Here is a 27,713-nt window from a genome sequence, read left to right on the forward strand (position 1 = left end):
CATGGTGACATTGATGTTGAAATCACCAGGCTAGCCCTCAAAGCACATGGGCAGTATATGTGAAGACAAACAGATTTCCATGCAAATAGAGATATGTACAAACTATGTCTCCATTCAACCTCTATGAGACCCATTGAGAGCTTGGCATTAGGGAGTAACAATTAACATGAACACAGAATTTAATAGTTCGTAATAAACTTTCATGTACATGATTTCATTTGGGCTTCATGACTATCCTATGAAGAAGGGAGTATTATCATTTCACTGGTGTGGGTTAAATTACGGTTCCAAATTATTTGCTGCCCTGCCTGTGAGAGGGTTATACAACCCTGCTTACTGCCATGTGATTTCCACTGCCTCTCTGTGGGAGAAGTATAACATCCTTACCCACAGAACGTGAATATCGGGGACATCTGAGCAAAAGCTTTACAGACACTGCACGACTCTACCTCATTCCTTATCCCTGGGCACAAAACCAGTGGATGTGTCTTCATCTTGGACCTCAGAATGTAGAATACACATGGAGAAGAGCCACAAAACCATAGCTGAGACCTGACCACAGCAAACATATAATATGAGCCATAAATAACCATCTGTTGCTGTAAGTCGCCAAGATTTGGGGGGCTGTTTGTTACCACAGCATAACTAACTTAAGCTGACCAGCACACCCATTTTACAGAGGAAGAATCTAAGGATTAAAGAGATTAGTGATTTTCCCAAAGGCATTCATCTAATGTGTAGCAGATCCAGGACTCAAACCCTCCAAACCATGTTCATTGGAGGGTGTCACACCCTCCAAACCATGTTCATTCTACCAGATCATTCTGATTAAGGACAATGTCTCCTCCTGCACATCTCCTGCAGTGATCTGGAAAACTGAGTGGTATCAGGCTCCAAGCTAGTTTTTTTTCACCAACAAGAGCCCTTTCCTCTCTGAGCCCCTGCCAAGTCAGAAAGGGGCTCTGAATTTCACAGTTACTTAGGAAAACACAGTTGGCTCAATCTAGTTGTTTTCATAGACTGGTCTCTGGAAACCATCCCAGCCCGGGGTAAAATAGGAAATTTAATCACAGGGGGAATTCAGCCAGACCACCAAGCCCCATCAACCGTTCCTCTTGTTTCCTTTCAGTACTCAATTGTTTTTCAGAAGCCCTTGGATGGGTCTGGAAGAGCCCTGGGAGGATGGGTTTAGACCCCATCAACCGTTCCTCTTGTTTCCTTTCAGTACTCAATTGTTTTTCAGAAGCCCTTGGATGGGTCTGGAAGAGCCCTGGGAGGATGGGTTTAGACCCCATCAACTGTTCCTCTTGTTTCCTTTCAGTACTCAATTGTTTTTCAGAAGCCCTTGGATGGGTCTGGAAGAGCTCTGGGAGGATGGGTTTAGAATGTTAGCTTTACTTAATCGATTCATGCTTTTGGACCTTCCCTGGTGTCCTTAGAGGGACATCTGGGGACCCAGGCAGTCTTGCTACAAGGCTAATATTCCTCAACATGTACAGTCTACACATATAAGATTTGTTCCCTCAGGGCCCAGTTTGGAGCACAAACACTGAATTCCCAGGAACTGAAATCGGGGCCGTGGGCATTAAGCATACAACGAAATGGTGCATATCACCCAGGCAACCTGACTGTCCAGCGGTGTTTCCAAGAATTCTACAAAACAAATGTCCTTGGCCACTCATGGCACAGGGTAAAAGCTGGCTGTGCCTGGAACCTGCTCATGAGGAGGCAGGAGAGAAAGGCCAAAGTCAGCTTGGATGTCCCACTACCTTCCGATTAGAGACCCAGGCCATGTACAAGACACCACAAGAGGAAATTAGCCAAGTCTGGGCATGGTTTTTAGTTCAGGAGCTATGCAGGGAAATGCAAAAGAAGCTTCATCTCTTTAACAAGCATTATCTAGCATCTACTATGTGTCAGACACTTTTATAAGCACTATGTCAATATTGTTACCGAATGCTGGCAAAAATTCTCTGAGATATGAACTCATATTATCCCTATTTTCCAGATGAAGAAACTGAGGCACAGAGAGAATAAGTATCTTTTCCAAGGTCTAAGAGCTAGAAATGGAGAAGGCAGGATTGGGACCCCCGTAGTCTGCCTCCGGAGTCTGTGTTATTTACCTCTATGCAGTGATGCTTCTAAGGTGTCACGGAAGAATCAGAACTCGGCAAAAACTGAAACTGATTGAATGTGCCCAGCAATGGCATGGTTTCTCTTTCAGTCTGACTCCACTCAGAATGAGAGGGCTAAGACCCCACCTCCCGAGGTGGAGGTTGAACACAAGACACTTTTCCCATATCTCATGTCCCTGGAAACCTCTAGACTATGAACTCACAACATACCTGAGAGAGCCACTCTTTGTACCACTGTCTCCATAGCACCTAATGCAGTGCCTGAATCAGAGAATGCCCAGTAAGTATTTGTTAGAGGGAATGGAGGGAGAGGGGGAGGGAGGGACGAAGAGAGCTAAGGAAAAAGGAGGGAGGGCTGAGGGAGGGAGGGAGCAAGGAAGAGAGGAAGAAGGGAGGAGTTATATCTAGTTGTCAGCTGCCCATCATCGCATCCCCAGCTAGGGGTTAGCTGATGAGAGCTTAACGTGTTGCTCCTCCTAAGAATGTTTAGAGATCCTCTCAAAAGAAAACTTCAGAAACTGCTGTGGCTTTGTCCCTTCTCACTCACTCTTCTGCAGTATTTCCCCCCTAGTTTTCCAGGTCCCTTATGTACTGCTGAACATCAACACACACGCACATGTGCGCGCACACACGCACACACACACACCCCTACAGAACGCCGTTTGCCCAACAGTTAAGACACGAGCCCTCGTGCTCTGCTGTTCTTTTCTTCTTTGCACAGAACCAGAGAAAGGACCCAAGCGCGGACATCACTCCAGCTGACTTCTCTTTGTTTTGGGCAGCAGGGATGCCTACAGCTCCAACCTCTTCTCTGCCCATGAGAACCTCAGCTACTAATAGCACTTAGCTGCAGGTGAAATGTCACGGAATCTGAGGACGCAACAGCCCAAAGGGACCTGTTAGATTGCCTTGCTTAGGAATTCTTCATCTTAATTTTGGGGGAATCCATTATTGTCCCTCCAAGGCCTGACTCTTCTCATTATATTACACTGTCTTCCCACTCTCATGTCTTTTCTCATTATTTCCTCAGACCAATATCTTCAAACAAGGCAGTGTAGCGTTTTAGTTCAAAGCACTCGAATTGGAGGTAAGGAGACCGGTCTGATTCCTGGCTCAGCCAGGAATAAGCTGTGAGCCTTACGCTCATGTCCTGCCCTCTCTGAGCCTCAGCTCTCCCATATATAAAGCGGTGGTAAGAACAGATGCTACATCATAGCATTTCTGTAAGGAATCAGCGAGATAATGCATCTAAAACACTTAGCACAGAGACCAGCACGTAGTGAGTACTCAATAAATACTTGCGATTATCCTCATTCTTCATGCTTTGCCCACACCCCACACGGCAGCAGCATGCTTGTGATTCCACATGATTTCCCTTGTTTGCAGAGTCAGGAATAGCCCTCCCTTGTTAACCTTCCCTTGGAAAGCGATTTAACTCTCTGACATTAAAATTAAAATATAAACAGCCCAGTGCCTGATTTAATGGACAATTAAAAATTAAATTGACAGTAAGTGATGAACTAATTTTGTTATTATAACCATATTAGCCTCATACTCGGAGAAATATAAAAGGGAAAACAGACCCCTTAAGATATACATACATACACGTACACACACACACACACAGGCAAGGAAAGATTTCAGTTCATATATTACAGCCTTGGCAGATTCACTTTTTGAAGCTATTCCCCCCAAAACTCAGCTGTCTGATATTTACGCAAAAATGTTTAGATGCCAAAGTAATGAGAATTAATGATCTGGGAGAAAGAAAAAGAATACTAAAGGAACGTTTTATTGCAAGCTGTAGAGCAAACAGCTTGGTAAAGCTGCCTGGGTTATCTCACCCCATGCTCGTTCGCGGCCTCTGGAAAGACCAAGGGTTTTCTTGCTTGTCTTCAAATACACGGATCTGTCAGATGTGCTAATTGCAACTCTCAGGTATGATGCTCTCGGTTGGGATCCTTACTCTCAGATCTGACAGGAGGGGAAGACGAAAAACAGCGCAGGCGACCTGGAGAGGGCTCAGCAGAAGACGGGGTGGGGGGGGCGTGGAGGAAAGGCACCACCCTCTAAAGAAGTCCCAGAGCTCACCTTTCTTTCCCTTAGCCCCTTTGTGCTGTGCCTATTCCCCCTTCTTCCTCCAGGGGTGCACTGCTCTCAAAGCTCTCATCATTTTAGTATCATTGCATATTAATGTATCTGTCCTTCCCGCTGATCCGTTTGGTCCACGTTAAGCACTGCTTCTATCCTGTTTACATTTACACGGCAGCATACAGCAGAGTGTCTGGCTCAGTGTTTGTCGTCTTGAATTGATTTAATGTAAACGAGTGAAAAATTTGTTCAATCTCAGGTATTAAGACCCACGATGCTGCCCTTTCTAGGGGCATTTGCCATTTCAGTAGGGGGATTGGAGGAGCGGTGCTGAATCCAAAGAGATGGCTTATGCATGGGGTGACTCCAGGCGTCGAGAAGTGGCCAGAGGCTCAGGGGATAGCGTTGGGAGGGGAGGCTTCCAAGAACTCATCCAGTCACAGCTTGTAGATGCCTATCTGCTCCGATTACATGCTGGTCTGGCTTCAGCGAACAGAAACTGTCTTAGGAGCACAGAACACCGCTCAGTTCTCACGATATGTGACGTGTCTGACAACATGCGACCTGATTCCGATGAGAAGCGGTCTGGCTGGGGCGGCCCTCACCCCGCAGAGTCCTCGTCGCCTCCGTGTTTTGAGATCCCTACTGTCAGAGTCTCTGCTTTGGAGTGAAGAACATTCGTCGGCTTTGGGGACAAATGTTCTTTACTCCAGGGTCCATTCCCTCATAGCTTAGTTTCCTTTGGGAGATCTCCTCTCACCCAGCGTGTGCAGTCTTAATGATACCAACAGTCAAGGCATTTCATCTCCCACCCAGAGATGTATGACTCGAGTGTGGCAGATCAGTCCTTCCCTGCTGTGACTCTGAATCACGAGCAGAAGCCCGTGAGGAGGAACAGTGTCTGCCATTGCTTCTTCCAGAGGGACACCTTTTCAAGAATGTCGTCCACTTCACACCACCCAGATACCAGAGTATCACTTTCCTTTTCTGAGCTGGGTTCTCCAGCCTTCTCACTGATTCGATGATCCAGTACCTTCTAATAAATTCATTTTCTGCTTAAATTAGCCTGAGTCTGTTTAAACATCTTCTGACCCGAGGTATCTAACTGATACTTGGGGTTGGAAGCAAGAGGTGAGGGCAGGAGGAAGCCATCATCTGGGCTTCCAAACTCTCCCGAATAACACATTAATTCATCACACTTATTAGTTAGCCTCGTCCAAGGAAAATACCCAAATGAATTCAATATTTAGTGGAAAAAAGAAGGGGGAGAAAAAATAAGGTAAAATCATGCGGAGGACAAGTCCTATAGGAGTGGCAAGAAGCCAACAGGAGAGGTCTGCCAAAGGAAACCAATTTTTGCCTATTTTGTTCAGCTTCAACCTCAAGTAAATGTAAAGATCCTCATCGGTCTAGCCTCAGGGAGGAAGATGGGGATTCTGTGCGATTAGTAGGACTCGAAAGGCCTTCCTGATGTGCATCCCCCTTGAGCCTAGTTTCTCTGTCTCATTTCCCAGATGATCCAAGTGCCCAGCCATGGGGTCCCCACCTTATCTCTACGTAATGGTCCAGCCTCACAGGCTGCACGGAGGGAAAACCTCCAGGACATGAGGGGGACAGCACATCAGAAAATACCACGGCTTTCCAATGGTCCCTATGTCTGGAAGCAAACTGGAGGTTTGTGAAGTTGGTCTTCCACCTTCAATTGCCACCAGTCACTTGTCACAAAGGTAATATTAAATAATTTTACTGCATCCAATATTAGGCAGAGTCTATAAAAGGACAGACGAGTGGGACTTCCCTGGCGGCCCACTGGTTAGGACTCCATGCCTCAACTGCAGAGGGTACAGGTTCCATCTCTGGGTGGAGAACTAAGATCCCGCATGCCCCGTGGCACGGCTAAAAAAATAAAATAAAAGCTTAAATAAAAAGAAAAAAAGGATGGAGGCGCAAAGAGAGAGTCACATTAGGGATGTCATTCGGTGCTTGCCGCCGCATGCTCATTTCAGGAAAACGATCTACCCTATGTTCCCCCATGTCTTCAACAATCTCCTCCTCCGGCCAGCTAACTGGGCCACACGTGGACTACATGACCCAAGGATGATGGGTCCAAAACATGGCAGTGACTTATGACCTGTGTGACCCGGGGTGCAAAGATATATTTGGCCAATCAGATGGCTCTGAGGGACTGAGAACTGTAAAGCTGAGAAGGGAGATGGCACAGGGGCTGAGGATGAAAAGACACCTTCAAACCAGGAAGAAACCAAAATTCTATGTGAGCAGAAAAGATAAAGAGTGAGAGGAAATCAGCCCGCAGAGAGAAAGCAGAACTGAACAAATAACTGGAGAGAACAAGAGAGAGGATGAGAGAGAGAGAATAAGAGACACTAGTTCCTAAAGCAGCCACAGGTCTTGACAGCTTTCCAGACCTAATTACAGTTCACGGTTGTCCTAACAATACACCGCTTTTCTGGAGGCAACTTGAAGGAGTCTGTTTCTTGCAACTGAAAGAACCCGAATGAAACAAAGGGAAGCCAGGACACAAAGACCAAGGTGAAGACCACGTGAAGCAATGCCAATTTTCTCTGGCCTTAGCTTCCAGACCAGAGACGGATCCAACTAAAATAGCCTCTGGTGCCTGGAGCATATTCTACTGATCACTGTGTGCACTATTATCCCATTTGAGCCTTATGACAACTCTGCAAGATAATAATGTTCGACACACATTCATTCAACAAATATTTGTTCAACTCCTGCAACATGTATCACCAGCACTCTCCCAGAAAGGCCAGAGAATCATGGCTCTTGCCCTAGAGGAGGATGCCAGCTTGTGGACAGAGGTATCTGCATCTTACAAATGAGGAGAAAGACCAAGATAGGGGCATGGGTGTATTCAAGCGCACCCAGCTAGTCAGTCAAGGGGATAAGATTTAGTTCGGGTCTCTGAACTCATCATCTTTCTAGACTGCTATTAGAAAAGGACCCTGGAGCTTCCCTGGTGGCGCAGTGGTTGAGAGTCCGCCTGCCGATGCAGGGGACACGGATTCGTGCCCCGGTCCGGGAAGATCCCACATGCTGCGGAGCGGCTGGGCCCGTGAGCCATGGCCTCTGAGCCTGCACGTCCGGAGCCTGTGCTCCGCAACGGGGGAGGCCACAGCAGTGAGGCCCGCGTACCGCCAAAAAAACAAAAAACAAAAAACAAAAAACAAAAAAAAAAGAAAAGGACCCTGCTTCTCCTAGAGCCATGACCCCGCCAGGGGTTGGCAAACTTTTACTTAAAGAGCCAGACAGTAAATATTTTAGGTCGTGCAGACCATTTTTGGTCTCTGTCATGACTACTCAATTCTGCTGTTATAGCGCAAAAGCAACTTTAGACGCTATGGAAACAAAGGGGCACGGCTGTGTGCCAATAAAGCTTTATTTACAACAAAGCGGCTGGCTGGGTTTGGCCTGTGGACCATAGTTTGCCAACCCCTACTAAACGCCTGTGTACTTGAAGGAGCCTCCTCCTCCCATGACCCATGAGAGTCCCAAGAGCTTTAATGATGGCAAAGCTGTGGGAGTCAAGTAACGTTTAGACACTTTCTCAACCTTATGGTGGCTGACTGATTGGGCCACAGGAGGAGATTATACGCCATCTGCAACCTGACTTAGAAATGGATCATTTCACACAGATAATATGTTTTCTCCAAGAGCCTCTCAATATCCCAGCTGCCCATCACCATAACAACCCACACTCTATAATGAAAAAGTAGAAGCAGTAACAAATAAGGGAAGAACTCAGGCATTGACTTTTTCGGATGTAAGTTTTGACATTTCAAGGTATGCTACTAACAGACCAGCCACTGGTGCCTTCAAACACTCGGAATTCCTTGGATCCTCATACGATGGTAAGTGTGTTCGTGTTTTCCTGGAGGCCAGTAGTCATATATCAAGAATCTTATATTATTTAGAGCATATATACATACCAAGAAGAAAAGAAAACGCAGCCTCTATCAGGAGAGGCAAAAATGTAAGAGTCAGAGATGATAGATATACTAAAAAATTAACTGAGAAATGCTAAGAAGGACCATTGTGTAAACACAGACGAATCAGCTTTATGCAGATTCTCGTGGGGCAGATAGAGAAGGAGCCAGAATATATCCCATATTTTTCTGCCCTTGGGAAGGATGCATTCTAATTCTGTTTGAATGTTAGGCTTTGCTGTGAATAGTGTTATAACTTTTCTATCATCAGAGTCCACTACGATTAGAGGGATGAAAGGCAGACCTCTGAGCCAGGCCCATGTCCTCCCCATTCCTCTGGGTCCCTGTGAGATAACAGAAAATATATGTATTGGTCTCTGCCCCCAGTTCCTGGCACAGAGCTCCTGAAACCCTTGGAATTTCCCAAGTGATAAGAGTACTGGGAACATCCCTTGTTCTAATATTTGGTCTCTAACTCCAGCTCCTGACACAGGGTTCCTGAAATCCTTGTAATTTCCTGGGTGACAGGAGTGTCTTTTCCTCCAATGAGGCGACTCTGGGTGGTTCCTGGATGAGGGCTGCTCACTAGAAAGACCAAACCCTGATTAGAAGCTTGGAATTTTCAGCCCCCAGGCCCATTACTCTTGAGAAGGGAGAAGGGCTGAAAATGGGGTCAATGATTGGGCATGCCTAACTGATAAAGCCTCCATAAAAATCCCAAAGTTACAGGGTTCAGGGAGCTTCCAGGTTGGTGAACACATCCACATACCAGGAGGGTGATGCACCCCAGCTCCACGGGGACAGAAGCTGCTGTGCTTGGGATGCTCCCAGACCTCACCCTATGTATCTCCTCATCTGTCTGTTCATCTGTGTCCTTTACCGTATCCCTTAATAAACTGGTGAATGTAAGTGTTTCCCTGCGTCCTGGGAGCTGCTCTAGCGAATTACCTGAACCTCTGATTTACAGCCAAGTTGGACAGAAGTTGTGGGTAACCCGGGGACCTACTACTTCCGACTGACACCTAAAGTGGGGCGGGAACAGTCTTGTGGAACTGAGCCCTTACCTTGTGGGATCTGACACTATCTCTAGGCTGACAGTGTCAAAATTAAGTTAAATTGTAAAGCACTCAGCTGGTGCCATGGAGAATTGCTTGCCATGGGGGAAAACCTCCACACACGTGCTGACTGGAGGGCTCGGAAATGAAGTGTTTTGGATGAGGAGTAAAGGATACACACAGGAGAGAAAGAGCTTTCCCAACGTGGGGCCCAAGTCCTGGGTATCAAGACACGGTATCCTCATCCTCTACATACGCCCAGCAGTTCCCTGATCCTGTCCTCTGGGAAAGGTTGAAGGGCACAGAATGATGGTGGCTGTTTGCCCAGGATACAGCCTCCAGAAACATCCTCTGCCCTGTGGCTCCCTGAAAAAAATGGGGAGGGAAGCAGCCTAAAGAAGCCCAGATCGCTTCTGCTCACGATACCCTGACTTGAGGAAAACTGTATCCTGGGAGTGTTTTTAGAATTCTCAAACATATTCCTGCCCAGCTACGATGTCTGCTTAGTTTCAGACAAACCCTTCCCTCCTTGCTCCCCGGGGTTTCCGTGGAGACACTGCAGAGGAGGAGGAGGAGACTAGACAAGTGCATCTGCCTGTGGTTGGGGGTCACCTGCCATTTCAGCCTCCCCGTAGCGGTGGCTCGTGAATGTTTCATTAAATACCTTCCTTGGGATGGTTCTTGACAAAGGCCAAGAGCTACTCTCCTGAAGGCAACTAGGGGCATCTTTTCAGCCTTCTTCTGTCTGTGGGACTCTGACCCTTTTCGTTGCTCGTGTCTTGAAGGTACCAAACAACAAGAAAGGTAATAATCACTACAGCTGAATGTATTAAGCACTTACTAGGTGCCATGTGCTCAGCTGAGCATTTTACATTCACGGTATCATTTAATCTGCAGGAAAAGTTTTGAAGCAGGTACAAGAAGTATCCCTGCATTCCAGTAAGGCAGTAGAGTGTGGTGCTTAAGAACATGAACTCCAGAGCCTGATTCCCTGAGTTTAAATCCAGATTCTCTACGTACTAAGTGTGTGAGCTTGGGCAAGCGACTTAAGCTTCCTGGCAGTTATTAGTCATCAATGGCTGTGTAACAACCCTGCAATTGAGTGGCTTAAAACACCACTCGGGCTTCCCTGGTGGCGCAGTGGTTGAGAGTCCGCCTGCCGATGCAGAGGACACGGGTTCGTGCCCCAGTCCGGGAAGATCCCACATGCTGCGGAGCGGCTGGGCCCATGAGCCATGGCCGCTGAGCCTGCACGTCCGGAGCCTGTGCTCCACAACGGGAGAGGCCACAACAGTGAGAGGCCCGCATACCGCAAAAAAAAAACACCACTCATTTGTGATCTCACAGTTTGGGGCGTGGCCTATCTGGGTCCTCTTATTCAGGGTATCCCACAAGACGATAATCAAGGTGTCAGCCAGGGCTTCAGACATCTCCATGCTTGACAGGGGGAGTATCTGCTTCCAAGTTCATTCAAGCCTATCAGGATTCAACTCCTTGAGTGTTGCTGGACAGCTGGCCTCAGCTCCTACATGCAAGTTTGCCTCGTCAAAGCCTGCAAGCTGAGAAGGCAAATGAAACGGTCTGCTGGCAAAATGGAAGTCACCATCTTTTGTAACCTAATCAGGGAAGTGGCATCCTATCACCTTTGCCACATTCTACCAGTTAGAAGCAAGTCACTGGTCCAGTCCACTCTCAAGGGAAGGAGATGACCCAAAGGCATGGATTCCAGGAGCGGGGGATCACTGGAGGCTATCTTAGAAGGCTGCCTTCTGTATCTGGGTCTCAGTAACCTCATCTGTAAAATGGAGACAGTAGTGCCTACCTCATAAGGTTATTATGTATATTAGGTTAGTTACTGTATGCAAAAGCATTTAGATTGGGGCCTGGCAATATACAGAAAGTTTTATCAAAGTGTTCGCTATTATTGTTTTCATAAAATAATGAAAACTAAGTCACTTGCCCAATGTCATTCAGCTAGTGAGTAAGGAATGAACTCAGGTTGTATTAACTGAGTCTCAACCATGCACTTAGAGGGGCTGCAGTAACTGAGGACAGACACAGTTCCTGATAACATGGGGCTTCTAGTCTAGAGGAGAAGAACAGACATGAGTCAGGGAATTACTCAAATAATTGAAAGTGTGGTAAGTGCTACAAATAAAGACGTACCAGGTGCCAAGAAAGCTCATACAAATCCAGATAAGAGGGTGGCCTAACCTAAGTATGGCTGATTGAGAAAGGTTTCCTTAAGGATGGGACATTCCAGCTGGGGTTGAAAGGATAAACAGAAATTGGTTGGGTTGAAGGGAAAGGACGTGTGCTCCAGCAACTGGGAACAGCCTCTGGGAAGATGCTGGGGCTGAAAATGCATCCTCGATGACATTTTTTTTTTCCAAATATTCCTCTCTAGTCTCGCATGCACTCCCCATACGTCAATGACAGGTCAAATACCACCTCATCCGTGCAGGCATCCATGATTGCCTCTCTCCAATATCTGGAAATATGCTGGCTGTTCTCCCAAAGCATTTGTATCCAGTTTGGAAGGCACCTGTCACACCGATCTGCTTTGTCCGGTAAGTTTGCCTCTGTGGTGCTTTTCCTGGCTTCACAGCTGACCTGGAAACTCCTGGAGGACACTCCACAGACCTCTCACCTCCTCCTCTGGGGGACGCTCACTGCCAAACTTTGGGACCAGGAGATACGGGTAGGGAAGGAGATTTTGCTCTATACATTGATGTGCCTTTGGATTTTGTAACATTTGCAGATATAACTTAGTCCAAAAGTAAGAGACATTAAAATTCATAATAAAAACGTGAGGCAATGTCGCACAGTTCAAAGAGCATGTACTTTGGGATGAGACGTGTATCAGTGCCCAGTGATTCTGGGCAAGTGTCTTAACCTCTCCGAGCCTGTGTCTTCTTCTGTAAAATGGGGATCGTCCCACCTCCCTGGAAGGGTTGCTGTGATGCCATATCTGATGTGCCCAGTGAAATACCCAGCACACAGTGGGAACTACGATCTTATAACACAGGCCGATGGCACTATCATCTTTCGCTATCCTGCTGGGGTTTTAGATGGTTTAGCTTAGATTTTCCCTCTTCCTTTCCCTCTTCTACCTGCTAGTGGCATGGAGACTTTCCAGTGCTGAGCTGCTGAGCATGTCTTGGGTGGAGGAAAAAAGCCGGGGTCCTGAAAGGCGCACAAGATGGAGCTCAAGCAGCCTCCCCCACAGTGGTTCTGATGGAGCAAAAATGAAGCCATACAGGAAGAGTGCTTGTGGCAGCTGGCCAGGCTGCATCCCCATGTAAGTTCTCATACTGGGAAAGGGATCTGAGCAAACCAGTGGAGCAGCTGAGACTCCCCCTGTAGGGGAAAACCTACAGGAAACAGTGGATTGCCCTATAGACTAAGATATCTGAGGACAGGGCTGCATCTTTTCATTCCTGCATCCCAAAAGCCTACCAGAGTGGACACCTTAGAAATAATTATCAGGTCACTGATCCAGCCAGCCGGCTATCCACCCAACCCTCCAATTTCTCATGAGCCCTGGGATTCTTCAACTGATTCATCCACATTGAATTCCTTGGTTATAGACTCATCCTTGTACCCTACCTCCCAAAACACAGATTTTTTTTTAAAATACATTTATTTATTTATTTATTGGCTCTGTTGGGTCTTCGTTGCTGTGCGCGGGCTTTCTCTGGTTGCGGCGAGCGGGGTCTGCTCTTCGTTGCAGTGCACGGGCTTCTCATTGCGGTGGCTTCTCTTGTTGCAGAGCACGGGCTCTGGGTGCGCAGGCTTCAATAGTTGTGGCACGTGGGCTCAGTAGTTGTGGCTCGCGGGCTCTAGAGCACAGGCTCAGTAGTTGTGGCGCACGGGCTTAGTTGTTCCGTGGCATGTGGGATCTTCCCGGACCAGGGCTCGAACCCGTGTCCCCTGCATTGGCAGGCGGATTCTTAACCACTGCACCACCTGGGAAGCCCCACAGATGGGTTTTTTCACAGATCTGTTCTTCACAGGGAGGCTTCCAGATGAGGAGGCAGAAGTGCCTAGTGGTTAAAGATCCAGGCACTAGAATCAGACGTCTGGATGTGAAATCACAGCTGGGCCACTTCCTAGCTCTGTGACCCCGGCCAAGTCATTTCATCCCTCTGGATCTCATTTCCCCAAGTGTACAATGGAATAGCAACAACAACAGATTGCTAATATAATCGGGTACTTACCCTGCACCACGTACTGAACGAGTACTTCACACATGTTCATTATTAATGGTACTTACTTCATATGGTTGCTATGCAAACTAGGTAAGTGCTCGGCACAGAGACTGGCATACAGTAAGCATTCAATAAGTGCTACTTATTGCTGTTGTTATTCTCCCACTGGGGCACGAAGACTTGATTAACTTCTGTTTCTTGGTCCAGTACCAGCCTGATACCTAAGACAACTTCCTTCCACCCAAATGGATGGATGGTATTTCCAGCAGAGAATAAAAGCTCAGCCCAAAATCACAGACATCGATGTTCTGCATTTGTGAAAATACTGATACCCACATTTTTAGCAACAGGTGTTATTACAAAAATACTAAATACGTTTGCAAAAGTTCCTTCTGTTCTAATGTGAGATAAACACCAATTGTCATCCCTTTCAGGAGTGTCTGCTGTCTTTAGGGATTCTCAAGTTAAAACACTCACATGCAAAAGCCATACTCTCCTCCTTTAGGAGAAACTTTTGCCATCATGGCTGTTTTTGAAAGCATGGTTGAAAAGCATTTCCCTTTGTTTATAAAGATGCCTGCTGCTGGCACATGCCCGGCAGGGCAATGGAGGCAGAAGCCCCCCTCTCCACTTTGGAGCCCCTTACATCACTCCCATCCCACCCCGATGATGAGCCCACACTCACTAAATTGCTCCTAACCCTCCTTAGCTCGTATTGTGCATTACCACCTCCACTACATTGCAGTATTAATTTGATTTATGGCCCAGCCGCCCCACCTGAGGCCCGAGAAGATGGCTCCCCTCCGATCGCTTCTATGAGCAGCGTAAGTGGAAGGTAATAAAAACCCATACGTGGCTCAGACTTTCAATTTCAATTGGAAATTGAAACCGTGCAATCTGATTAAAGTTTAATCTGCATCATCAATAAACATGTGTGCTAAAGCAATGAGGGCTGCTTCACCTCGTGGTCACAGGCATGGATTTGATGAGAGCATGTCTGTCGTCTCTTGTCTAAACGATGCGTTTACTGGGGTGGGGGGCGTTGCATACACTAGCGCACACGCATGCGCTGTGGGGAGGTGGCATATTGGAACAAAGAGATGCAATCACCATATGGACGTGTTTGGGAGGAAAAGGTTGCTCACGCTCAGAGGAAACTGTACTGAATCAACAACTCTACAAGGATCTGCACAGGGTGCAATGGTTTTTCAAGGAGTGCTAATTAATACTCATGTCTTCATTCATAAAGTATTCATTGAGTGCCTACTGTGTGTCAGCCCCTGTGCTGGGTCCCGGGGTCATAATTGTGAAGGGGAAGAAGACACCGTTTCTGCTCTCGGGAAGCTTACAGTAATGGTTGAGAGGGATGTCAGTCAAATAATTAGGCAATTAAATGTAAAACTGCTCCCCTGTGAAGTGCCCAGAGCGAAGAGGTTTATGACGCTCTGGGCGCTGTCAAGAAGGCGGTGTGACCTATCCTGTAAGGTCAGGGAAAGCTTCCTGGAGGTGATGAGGATTGAGCTAAGGTCTAAGGCGTAAGTCGTGTGGGGTTGACTAGGCTGGGGGTGGGGACAGGGCTTGGGAGATGGTACAGACACGGGAGTGATCCAGCCACAGGAGGTTCTATATGCAAAGGCTAGGGGGCAAGAGGAAGCATGGCAGACCTGAGGAAGGGTTGAAAGAAGGCAGAACGGCTGGAGCAGAGAGGAGGAGGCTCAAGAAGAGCCTGGAGACTGTACAGAGACATCACACAGGACTCTGTAGGATGTGGCAAAGGGTGTAGATCTTTTTCTTCCCTAAGTGCAAGGGGAAGCTATCAGAGGGTTTTAAGCAGGGCAGCTTTGTGGTCTGTTTAACAGATGCTGCGTAAAGAAGGAAATGGAGGAAGCAGGAATGGATGGGCAGGGACTGATGTGGAGGCTATTTCTGTGGTCCAGGGGGAAGGTGAGGATAATTTGGACTCATTGATGACAGTGAAAGTGAGAAGTAGACACATTTTCTACAGGGTGGAAGTTAATGCCTGCCCTTCAAACACATGATAAATGGACTCATCTCACCTCCATTCTCACAGCCCTTACTCAAAATATATCACCTCCATGAGCTCCCCCAGCCTCCTACTCTCCAAGAAAACAGGCCACTCAACTGCACTTCAGCAACTTTGACTTCCATCCCAAACTTACCTGCATCTTTACCCATCTTTACCTATGTCTGTTCCTCCTGAAGGTAAAAGGTAGACCACCTTTGCTCTGGCCTCCAGACCTTTACACACGTTGTTCCTTCTGCAAGAACACTCTTTCTGCATCCCCCTCAAGTCTCAGCTCAGAGGCTGTCTTCCAGAAGGTCTTCTCTGACCCTCTCTAAATACCTGGGTTAGAGACCATGTATCACGGTGCCCATAACTGCCTGCTTAGCTGGCTCCAGGCAACTACGAGACTGGGAGAACCTCGAAGACATGGCCAGGACTTGTTTCCCATTATATCCTCCAGGACCCTGCACAGTGGCACATGAAAAGGGCTCAGTAAATGTGTGTCTGAGGATTGAAGAGCTCTAACGTCTTTCTGAAGCCAACTCCTGCCTTTGCGCTACTGACAGCAACTCTTCCTGCTTCACCAAGACCTTGTTGCATCAATTGTCCCCTCTCTCTTATATATTCAAGTTCATTCTCTCACCTAGATACTCCCTCACAACGAGAAAGGCATACTTCCCCATCCTAAAGAGCACTTTCATTCAATCCTGGCTTTCCCCCAAGAGTAGAAGCATTCCCCAAGCTTCTGTTCAGTCAAACTTCTAGAAAACATGGTCCATACACTCTTCTACTTCCTCTTGCTTTGCTTCCTCTCCCATCTGGTTTCCATTCACACCGTTCCACCGAAATTGCCCTCGAGAGCGCTGGGGACTTCTCAATTGCTAAATTCAATGGGCACTTTTCAGCCTTCACTCTACTTGACCTCCCAGTAACATTCGCTGCTGTTGACCACCTGTCTTCTGCTTGAAACACTCCTACCCTCTGATTTTCACAGTACTATCTCCTGGCTCTTCACTTAAATCTTTGACTATGATTTCTCATTTCTTACCCTTTAATGAACGTTCTGGGGTTTTTTAGGCCATTTCACAGGTGAATAAACTAAGGATACGATAGCCATATGATTGTGAATATGTTTTTTCAAACGTCCTCATCTGCTAGAGATATTCACTAAAGTACTTTTGAGTGAAGTGGTGTATCTTGGAATTGCTTGAAATACTCCAGATGTGGCCATGTATTAACTGTGTAATTAAAAAGGTGAGCATAATTTTAAAATAAAATAAATTAAAATAAAATAAAAGGTTATATGATCCACCACCACAATTCCATCTTCTAAAACTAGGTCTCCTTTGGAGTCCTAAAACCAATGGTGTTTCTACCACAAAGATCAACATACTTCAGGTGATCCAAGAGAGGTCTTAGTCAGAGCAAGGGTTCATAGTGTTCTGCCCGACAAATGGAAGGTCAAGGACCATGTGTTTATGTTACGACAGAGGAAACTTGGAAATGTTGTCAGGCTTGGCCCTGCCAGGATCCACACATGGAACCCTGAATGGCGTATTTATCCCGGCTGAGGTGAGTCTCTCTGTATATGAAAGCACACTTTAGAAAAATAGACTTCTGTAAGGGAAATCAATTTCGGATCTCTCAAATCTTAGAAATTATAACTATCAAGACATTTGAAATGTTCTGTGATTTGTAAAGAAGGGCAGCATGGTGCCACGGTGAAGAACACAGGCTCTGGAGTAAGACAGAGCTGGATTTAAACCCCTGCTCCATGCTCAGGAGCTAGGTGAACTCTGACAAGTCACCAGGGGCTTCGAGTGTCAGTTTCCATACATGCCAAAAGGCGAGAGCAATTCCCTACCCTGAGGGGTTATGGAGAGGATTAAAACGTGAAAACCCCTGGAATACAGTAGACGCCTACAAATTCTTATTGGGGATGGTGGACAAATTGGAGGCAGGGAGCAGCCCTGGCCCTCCAGGAGAACCTAACATTGGTCCCTCTTCCCATTTCCTGTGCGTCTCACTCAGGATGATTTGCAGTTGGTGGCAAATTCAGCCCTGGGACCAGAGATCTGAGACTGGTGATAAAACCGTCAGCCAAGATTTGCTATATCTTTTTTTCCCACCCCCTAGCCTCCCATTAAAAATGATTTGTCGTTAGGACGAAACATGGGAAAACAAACGTGATTAAAATTTTCCCATATTAAATGCCTGTGTAGCAATGGCAGGCCTGAGCTGAGCTCTCTGGAAAGGCTCTGATTCATCCATCTGGAAGGGGGACGAGCAGCTGGCAGAGTCAAGGAGCTGAGCAAGAACCTGGGTTTGTTCCTCTGCTGCCTCATACACAGCCCGGCATCTTCCTTCCAGCTGGTTGGCTTCATCCCACTGACTCCGTCAAACACAGGTACAGCTGATCAAGGATTAAAGGTGTCTGGGGCAGGGGGTGGGCATCATCACAGCAGTAGGGAGGCAGGAGAGGATGGGGAGGGAAGATGTGCCTATCTCTCATACTCTGCATTCCCAGAGGTGAAAAACAAATCTCTTGTGACCTTCGGAAACGTGATAGATCTGCCAAAAATCCATGAGGTCAGTTATATAGGTTATAAAACTCACTTCACAGTTTTTCCATCGTTCAAAAACCTTTGGCTTCCTTAAGTTCTGTGGTAGATCAATTGCAAAAGCATCCAAATTCTTCACCCCTCCCTGTATCCATGCCCCGTGCAATGTGACTCCGCAGCTCCTCTCATCAAGAGGAAGACTCTCCCCAGTCCTTGATGTGGGCTGGTCTTGTGAGTTGCTTTGGTTAACTGAATGCAGCAGAAGTGAGCATGTGCTGATTCCAAGCTTAGGGTTCAAGAGATCTTAAAACACTTCCACTCTCTCTTATAACGAGCTTGAGTTACTCTACAGGATGATCAAAGATACAAGGCTCAGTCATCACCTATCACCCCATCCAACAACCAGCTAACTTCTACATATGTGAGTGAGGCCATCCTAGACTAGCATGCCTCCCACCAACCACCATCTGACCACAGATTCATGAGCAAACCCAGCTGAGATCAGCCCATCTTGTCCTACATCAGAACTGCCCAGCTGACCTATAGACCAGTAAACAATAATAAATGTTTATTCTTTGAAGTCACTGATATTTGAGGTGGTTTGTTATGCAGTGAAATTAACTGATTCACAGTCCATATGTGTGTGACTTTCCATGATCACCTCCTAATAATATGTAACTCCTGCCTAACTCTTCTGGAAATAACTTTAATCCATTAATGCCCTGAAATTGAAATGGGTGTTGTTGTTGGTTTTCTTCAGCTCTGTAGGATCCAGTAAAAATCCTTGATTAATGTGAAAATCCCTCCCCCAGGGCTCAGACCACAGGAATTTCCTCTGGAAGAGGCCTAAGTGTTAGTCACTCAAGGACCATTGGAGAGATAAGCCCTTGCTCTACCAAACCCACCTGAGCATGATGGCCAGGGCTGCTATCATCCCACCCCAGATACAACTTACTGTACTGTTTTTTTCTCTTCAGAAAGAATATGATGACTGTAATATGCTTGACTGGTAAGAAACTTCAGTTAATAGGAGAAAGAATCAAAAGTAGAGTAGATATTTGTTTAGTCATACTCACCATACTCACAGAGATTTCCCTTCCCTCATTTGATCACCAAAGATGGTGAAGGTTCATCTGGATTGGCCAAGCCAAGGATGTGTGATTGGGGCAAAGGTTTCATTGGACCAAACCTGCCAAGATGACTCAAAATCTCTCTCTCTCTCCTAATTATGAGATTGGAGAACGTATACTATCTCCTCCCTCTTGGGGAGGGTCATTTCCCCTACCCCTTTGGAATCTAAGGGGGAACTAGGGTGAGGCCCAGAGGAAAGGCTATCTCTGCTTGTCTAAACTCGGTGAAGGAAGTTACCCACATGCTCCAGCATCTGAGTGTATAAATGGTGGTTTGAGAGCAGGATTCATTTGTTCTCTTAATAGCACATATGCTCTTAATGGTACCCCTCACACACCCACTGCAACTCAAAGACTTTTTTCAGGAAATGTCTCTCCCAGAGGACAAACATGAAGGAGGGAGTGCCTAGAAAGTTACTGGACCCAAAAGAAACACACAGATGGGTCACTTTAAATGCTGATGAGGAGGAAAATAGAAACAGCATCGGCAACGTAGAAGACTTGGTGTTGTAGGTAAAATTGCATCCTGTGAAAATATTAGGATGTAACTAGAGCGTCTGAGATGGAACTCTCTTTGACATGAAGGTATGAAACGTCAACTGCACGAAATGGGAATCTGAACACATAAGAAGAAATTCTCGAAGTGTTGCCCTCAACAGAAAGCTTTCCCTAAAGCAGAAATCTTTCCTCCTCAAACCCGTCTCCATTCTGCAACTCATAACATTATCAGAATTTTCATTACAAGGCCGTTTCTCCATCTTCTGGGCCTTGCCTACCCACACCAACCCCATTTTCTTACACTCCCCGTCTTGGATGTTACCTTCTAGTCATTGTTACGCCTTAGGAAACACTGGGTTAACTCCCCTCTGTTTCTGCAGGTACATTGTCTCTATATGGGACATTCATATCCCTTTTCTCTTCCTAGATAATTCCTACTCATCCTTCAGGTCTCTGCTTAGATGTCCCCCCCTCCTACAATTTGTGTCAGTGGACCTTTGGGCAGTCCTGTTTCAGCTGGTGGAGAACCCCAGGGCATTTTCCATGTGTCATTGCTTCCTTCCCTTGAAGATACAGAACTGGATAAGTTGTCACTTGGGGCTCACCGCACCATAAGGCTCGGGCCATTTCATGCCCACGAGATAATTTCTGTGAGTTACAACAAGGGAGGAAACAAAATCATGAGGCTTTAAATTCATAATACTTTAGGTCATAAAATTTTTTGTGTGTGCTTACTAGTTATTTCTATCACAGCATATAGGGAGCCTGCCCTCCAAGCCCAACTATAAATAAAAAACTGTAATTGGATGTCATCACTATCAATCATCCCTCTTAGGGAAGGAGCAGTGCAGCAGTGACTAGGTTGTAGTCAAGGAGTTTGACCTGGACAAATCTCGTTCTGCCACATTATCCTAAGACCAAGGCAGGAGAGGGGAGATGGAGGTGCCTTCATTTCAGTTAGGCCCTTGAAATTATTTAAGGAGAGAGCCTCATGAGCAGGGGGTTAAGAAACCAAGGGGGTAATATCTTATTATTTCTTAATGGTACCTTGAGTAGAAAATAAAGGAGTTTGTTGGAAAAAAAAAAAAAGCTGTACTGATGGATTTCTGTTCCTTGGAATTCTAAACCTGTTCCCTACTGCTTTATAAAAAGCAGCAATCAATGGATGCACTACTGGCAGGAAGACAGGTGTCCCACTTGTTCTGTGAGTAAGATTACCCCTAAAATCCAATTTTTGCTAATCCTGCCAAGAATAGGTTTGGGGCTCCTCCTCTAGCTCCCACAGATCTTGTGGAGGATACAGAAACCCTCCCAGAGTCTGTTTCCATCCCCTCACCCCACTGCCAGATTATGAGCTTCTTGAGGACACAGGGTATGTCTTGTTCACACAAGTGTTGACTGGTTCTCAGAACTTACGGGAACGCTAACCTGTGAGTCAGTTCAGGATTCCTTCAGCAGCCACAGAGCTAAGCATCAAGAGAGGATCTGACCACCAGTTTGGTTCAAATCCAGGTCCCTAGATCAACCAGTCACCAGCCTTGGTCTCACCAACTCAACTGACTTAAAGCAAATGACCCTTGAATCTATCAGCTTGTGATTTTTCTGGTGAGTAAATGATCCAAGTTGGCAGTTCGCCTACCCTAGGTATCCGAGAACAGAACTGGGCTCCAATCCCAGCCCTGTCACTTACTTGGGAAAATTACTTATCCTCTTTGTGTCTCAGTTTCTTTATCTACAACATGGGGACAATAATAGTACCTCCTCTATAAAGTGGTTGTAAGGAATTAGAGAGAATACATACACATATAGTCTTTGGGGCACACACTAGACCCCCATGAGTGTTTGCTATGATGACAATGATAATGACTACATTGTTGACGACATCATCAATGATACAATGACACTATGCCTGTTTCATTCTTCCATAGTGTTAATTAGTTGGGAAATATTCCAAACAGAATGAAGAATGAATATGGGCCCAATATATACCTGGTACCTGGGACAGCCTTCAGTGTAATTAGCACACTGGGCACACTGACAGGATATTTCTGGGTCCTTGCTTATGTGCTTCCCCCTTGTCTGTCGGCGTCTGTCCCAGCTGGTGAATAGCTATGCACAAACATTTCCGATTGACAGGAAAGTCAGAGAAAGTGCAATCTTACAGTTCAGTTGCTCCAAGTCTTGGTGATGTGATTGATGGGAGTTTTATTGCAAATGTAAAAAATCTGTATTCCTTTCTTCCTGTCCTGGCACGTCACTGTTTTGGTCTTACACAACACGTCCTGGTGCATTGAAGATAATAGAGCTCTAATGTGCTTGATGGCTCTGCGTCAGAGCCGGTCAATGTACCACCCGCAGGACAGAAACCACTGGGTCCACAACACTCACACACCCACTGTCTACTAAAGACAGCGAAAACTCGCAGAGCCAGAGACGCAGAGTATTTGCCGATACAATGCCAATTTCACCAATGTTAACTGGGCACCCTGTATGGGTGAGTGTCTACTGCATGGGTAGGTGTGAAATCAATTCTTGTTCTATGAATGAACGGATGAATGGAAGTCTACGTATTGTGAAATTGTTGAGGAATCTAAAATGCTTCCTCTTTTGGGAACCGAATTCTCAGAAAGCAATCAAATCCCAAGGGAATTAGCTAGAAGAGATGAAAACATGGCAAAATCCCAGTGGTGTTATTCCAGCCGCTGCAAAGGTGACAAATGCACAAACCCAGGGGAGCGGACACTGGCTGGACTGCTAAAAGATGAAAATCCGCAAAGAGACTTAATTTCAAGAAGACAGTGTTTGACCGTCAGCCACAGGCACGATGCGGTGAGGGCCTTCGCTTTAGTCGATGTGCTTCGGAAAACCTTGAGGCCATTCTCTTCAGTGGTGGCTGGGTTACTGTGGGGGCTGGGGGCCAAGGAGTTTTTAGTCTTGAGAAGGACAGACAGACAGATTCTAGGCTCTGTGTCCAAAGGTCCCGTCAGTCTTCTGCACTGCTGTAACCTCAGCAGCTAGCACAATGCCTGGCACAGAGCAGATGCTAAAATACAGTTGAATGGATGAATGAAGACATCTGCAAAGTATACTACCTATCTCTGTATTGATATAACATGTTAGCTGCATTACTGTGAAAGTATTGATAATATATAGTATATATATATATCTAGTATATCTGCATTACTTTCATGGTTCTAGAAGATAATGTTTATATATATAGTTTATAATACTGAGTCTATAATCTATAATAGAAGGTACCCTAATGAAGGAGAGATAAAATGGAGTAGCCAGCAGAAAGAGAAATGCCTTCAAACCCGGGGAAACGGGGAAAGGCATTATGGAAGAGGAGACATCTCATATGGGTCTTAGAGCAAAGGCAGAATCCAGGATGCCTGGGTGTTGCACAATCCAGGCTGAGGAAGTAGTAGGAAAAAAATTTCAGCAAAATACAAATATAGAGCAATGTTTCTCCAAGCATATCCTAAGGAACCATTTATACAAAACCACCCAGGAATGACCATCCCTCGCCTACTGGGTCAGAATCTCTGTCGATGAGTCTCATGAATCTGAATTCTAACAGACTCCCTAAGTCATTTTTATGAGCTACATTTTGGAAACCATTTCCAAAGAGTACCAAGCTTACTCTTTCATTTAATCCTCTCAGCTATCCAAGGAGGTAGGCATGATTATCCTCAATTTATGTCCAGGGATACTGAGGTTCAGGGAGGTGAAGTGACTTACCCAAGGTCACCCAGCCTGTAGGTAAAAGAGCTGTGATTCAAACACAGAACATCAGACATCAAACCTCTAGGCTTACCTACCACTAGTCACTGCCTCTCTGAATGCAAGGCTACAGGGCAAGGTGTGTGAAGAGGAGCTATCAGAAGTGACTTTGAAAGAGTATGTTCTGATAATAATAGTAGTAGAGATCGATAAAGACAATGATACTGCTTTGTATCTTTTAAAAGGAAGAAAGAACACACTGCCACTCTGGCTGCAGCAGACTTTATCAAGAGGCTCTGATTAATGAGCAAAGCCCTGGACTCCGCTCCCTAATAGATGCCTGTTATATCACCAGGAGATTTCCATCTCAGTGATACATTGCTATGACATGCTTAGGCTGCAGTGTCGATTCTGCCCTGTGTTTGATCAGGCTCATCTCTGTTTTTAAATAAAAAGGTCAATAAGTACATGCATCCAATAGAGTAACTCGTGCTCAGGAGATGAAGTTAAAGCAACTGTTGAATAATTCTTGGGGTTCAGCTCAGCATTGGATGTGAATGGTGTGGTTGGACATTTCATTTGTGGTCAGCTGGACATGGAAGGTTAAAAATCCAAGGTCATGGGTCCAAATGACCAAGGGAACCAATCTTCCTTATTGTTCAAAAGCCTCACTTGACTCTCAACCCTACCTGGCCACCCGAAAAGTCCATGGAGGGGAGACCACCTGAGAAGGTCTGGTGTATCAGAGGTCTCGCTTCCTCCAGTTCTCTGCTCAAATGTCAACTTCGAAGGACTCTCTGTCCACCCACGGGAATAGCATGGCCTTATACTTTCCTTTACTTTCTTTTGCTCCATGAGGTTAGAGACCTTTGTTCTCCTCCATTTCCCCAGCATCCAGGGCTCTGCCTGTTATATGGTAGACATTGCCTAAATATTTGTTGAGTTAAAGAACAATGTGGTGGCACGAAAGCATCCTCTTTTGGAACTTCCCTGGGGGTCCAGTGGCTAAGATTCTGTGCTTCCAGTGCAGGGGGTGTGGATTCGATCCCTGGTCAGGGAACTAGGATCCCACATGGATCCCACATGCCACAGAGCGTGGCCAAAAAAACTCCCAAAAGACCCAAAAAGCAGGAAACAAAAAAAGCATCCTCTATTCTGAGAAGCAACTTCATTCTCAGTCCTGTCTTTGCTTGGTGATGTCATTTAAAAATAAAACTTTTTTTTCTAATTAAATCTTTCAGCAGCTTTCTTCTTACCATCCCTAGGATAACTTGCAAACGTTGTGATGTGGTTTATCAGATCCTCTGGTTCTGGCTGAGGTTTCTCCTCCAGGCCATCCCATGCCTCTTTCTGTCTTGCATCTGGGTATCATATGTTCTTTCAACTGGACAGTAGTGCCCTGCTTTCCCCCGTTTCCAGGTCTTTCTATATGCACCCCCTCATCTTGAAACACCCTTTCTTCTTCCTCTTTCTTTACCTTGTTTGTTCCTAGGCATCCTTCCATTCTCAGATTAAACACTACTTCGGGGGCTGTCTTCCCTGAATTCTCGGGCTCAGCTAGCTCCTCTCTTATATTTCTCTGTGGCATCCTGCATTTCCACCTTCTGTCACATTTGAACACATCTCTATAGACTCCATTTTGTGAACTCCACCGAGATGGGGATGCGTCTTTCCTCCTGACTGCTGAATTCCTAGCAGTCAGCCCAGCGTTGGAGAGAGTCAGTGCCCAATAAATATTGCCTTTATGAACAAATGCATGCATGCATGAATAGCAGGGCCTGAGAGTTCTCTCCCACTGAAATTACCTCCAAACACAGGACACACACAGATCTTCATCCCCTGAGATGGTGTTCGAGGACACATGGGTGATTTTGGGTCTCAGTGTTGACAGCAGAACCTCACTCACCCCCATTATTCTCCAGGTCCAGCCCCTCACTGAGCAAATTAAGTGATCTTCTTATCAGCAAAGACCCTGGCCCTCTCCTCGGGAGCTGAGGTCATTCTCCAGTCCACACCGTAGATGGCAAAAACATTAGGGAGCTGGATCTTTTGCAAACGTACTACTTAAGCCTCTAGCTAAGAAACAACACTTTTGTTTTTGGAGGTGAAAAATTTGCAACTAACTCAGCATCTAGAATGCTAGCAAAATTTGAAGCAATCTAGAGAATTGTGCTGAAACTGCAAAGCCGGGAGGCCAAGCAAAAAAGGCCATGCTAGCTTTATATCCATAGAGAAACCAGAGCCAGTCTGGAGACCACAGGGGAGGAAGACAGGGGCTGAGCAGGGAAGAAAAACACATGGAGACCTTTTATTGCTTTTGTTTAACTCTAATTACAGAAATCAAAAACAAATGCACAAATCTCCCATAATTAACCATCCAGAGATAACAACTTTTAATATTTTGTTGCATGCCCTTTTGGTACTGAAAAAGATGGGCTGGAGGCTGCACTTATTATTTAATAACCAGCTTCCTTACTTAGCAATGCAACACAATCGTATTCCAATGGGAGGCAGATGGCATCAGTCAAAAACATGGACTTTGTAATCAGACAGACCTGCATTTTACTCTTGCTGAACCATATACTATTTAGTTCTTTTGGCAAGATGCTTAAGCCTTAATTTCCTCATCTATAAACTGGGGACAAAAGTGGAAATGATCTGTGTTGAGGACATTAAATGAAGTAAAACATGTAAGTTATTAACACAGAGCCTGTTGCATAACAGATGTTTGAGTAGCTATCATTATTACTGGTATAGTATAGCATCAGCAATTACTTTTCCCCAGCCATCATTTTTGGTGGACAAAAGTGTTATCGTAAATGGATTTGCTTAACCAATCCCTTATCGCTGGACATATATGTTGCTATCATTTCTCTTTTCTGTTAGATGGGACTTTAGGATGAATAGCCATGCCAAGAGTCCCCAGGAGAAAAGAGAGCACAAAAGAAAGGGTGGTTCCAGCAAATGTCCTGGTGCCAACAGGTGGAGAGCCAATGACACATGAGTCCCCAAGGGGGAAGGGAGGGGAGAGGAGGGACATGACACCTGAAATCACTCAAAGGAGGACAAACAACTGTTTTTCTTTCTTACACTAACTGACCAAACTGTTTCACTGGATCGGAGACAAGAGTGATGGAACAACCTACAGCCACCAGAGTGATATTTTAAAATCTAAATCAGACACACTTTCTTTCTTAAAACCCATTCCCGTTATCCTTGTAGGATTTGGCATCTGTCTCCCTCTCTGACTGCAGCTCCTATTACTATCTCCTTTGCTCACACCAGTCTGAACACGTTGGCCTCCTTGCTAGTCTTCCAACTTGGAATGCTCATTCCTGCCACAGGACCTTTGCACTTGATCTACCCTTTGCTTGGAATACTCTCCCTTAGGTCTTTGTATAACACACTATGCATGATGCAGGCCTTTGTATCTGCTCTGAAAGATCTTCCCTGACCTATAATTACAAAGCTATAGTAATCAAAACAGTATGGTATCAGCATAAAAACAGACACATAGACAAATGGAACAGAATAAACAGCCCAGAAATAAACCCACACAAATACTGTCAATTAATATTTGAAAAGGGAGCCAAGAACACTCAGTGGGGAAAGGATAGTGTCTTCAATAAATGGTGCTTGGAAAACTGGGTATTCGCATGCTAAAGAATGAAATTGGACCACTATCTTACACCAGTCACAAAAATTAACTTGAAATGGGTTAAAGACAAATTAAAAGAGTCACAATCATAAAACTCCTAGGAGAAAGCACAGGAAAAAAATCCTTTTGACATTGGCTATGACACTAAAAGCATGGCAACAAAAGCAAAAATCATTAAGTGGGACTACATCAAACTAAAAAGCTTCTACACAGCAAAAGTGACAACAAAATAAAAAGGCAACTTACAGAATGGGAGAAAATATTTGCAAACTATATATCTGTTAAGGAGTTAATATCCAAAATATATAAGGAACTCATAAACTCAAAGGCAAAATTATCATCATCATTCTATTTAAAAATGAACAGAGGATCTGAATACACATTTTTCCAAAGAAGACATACAAATAACCAATAAGTACATGAGAAGGTGTTCAATGTCACTAATCATCAGGGAAATGCAAATCAAAACAACAATGAGATATCACCTTACACCTGTTAGAATGGCTATTATCCAAAAAAAAAAAAAACGACAAGAGCTGGCAAAAGCTGGTGAAGATGTAGAGAAAAGGGAACCCTTGGGCACTGTTGATGGGCAAGTAAACTGGTACAACCACTATGGAAAACAGTATGGAGGTTCCTCAAAAAATTAAAAGTAGAACTACC

Source organism: Grampus griseus (assembly GCF_964374135.1).
Source record: "Grampus griseus genome assembly, chromosome: 12".
NCBI lineage: Eukaryota > Metazoa > Chordata > Mammalia > Artiodactyla > Delphinidae > Grampus > Grampus griseus.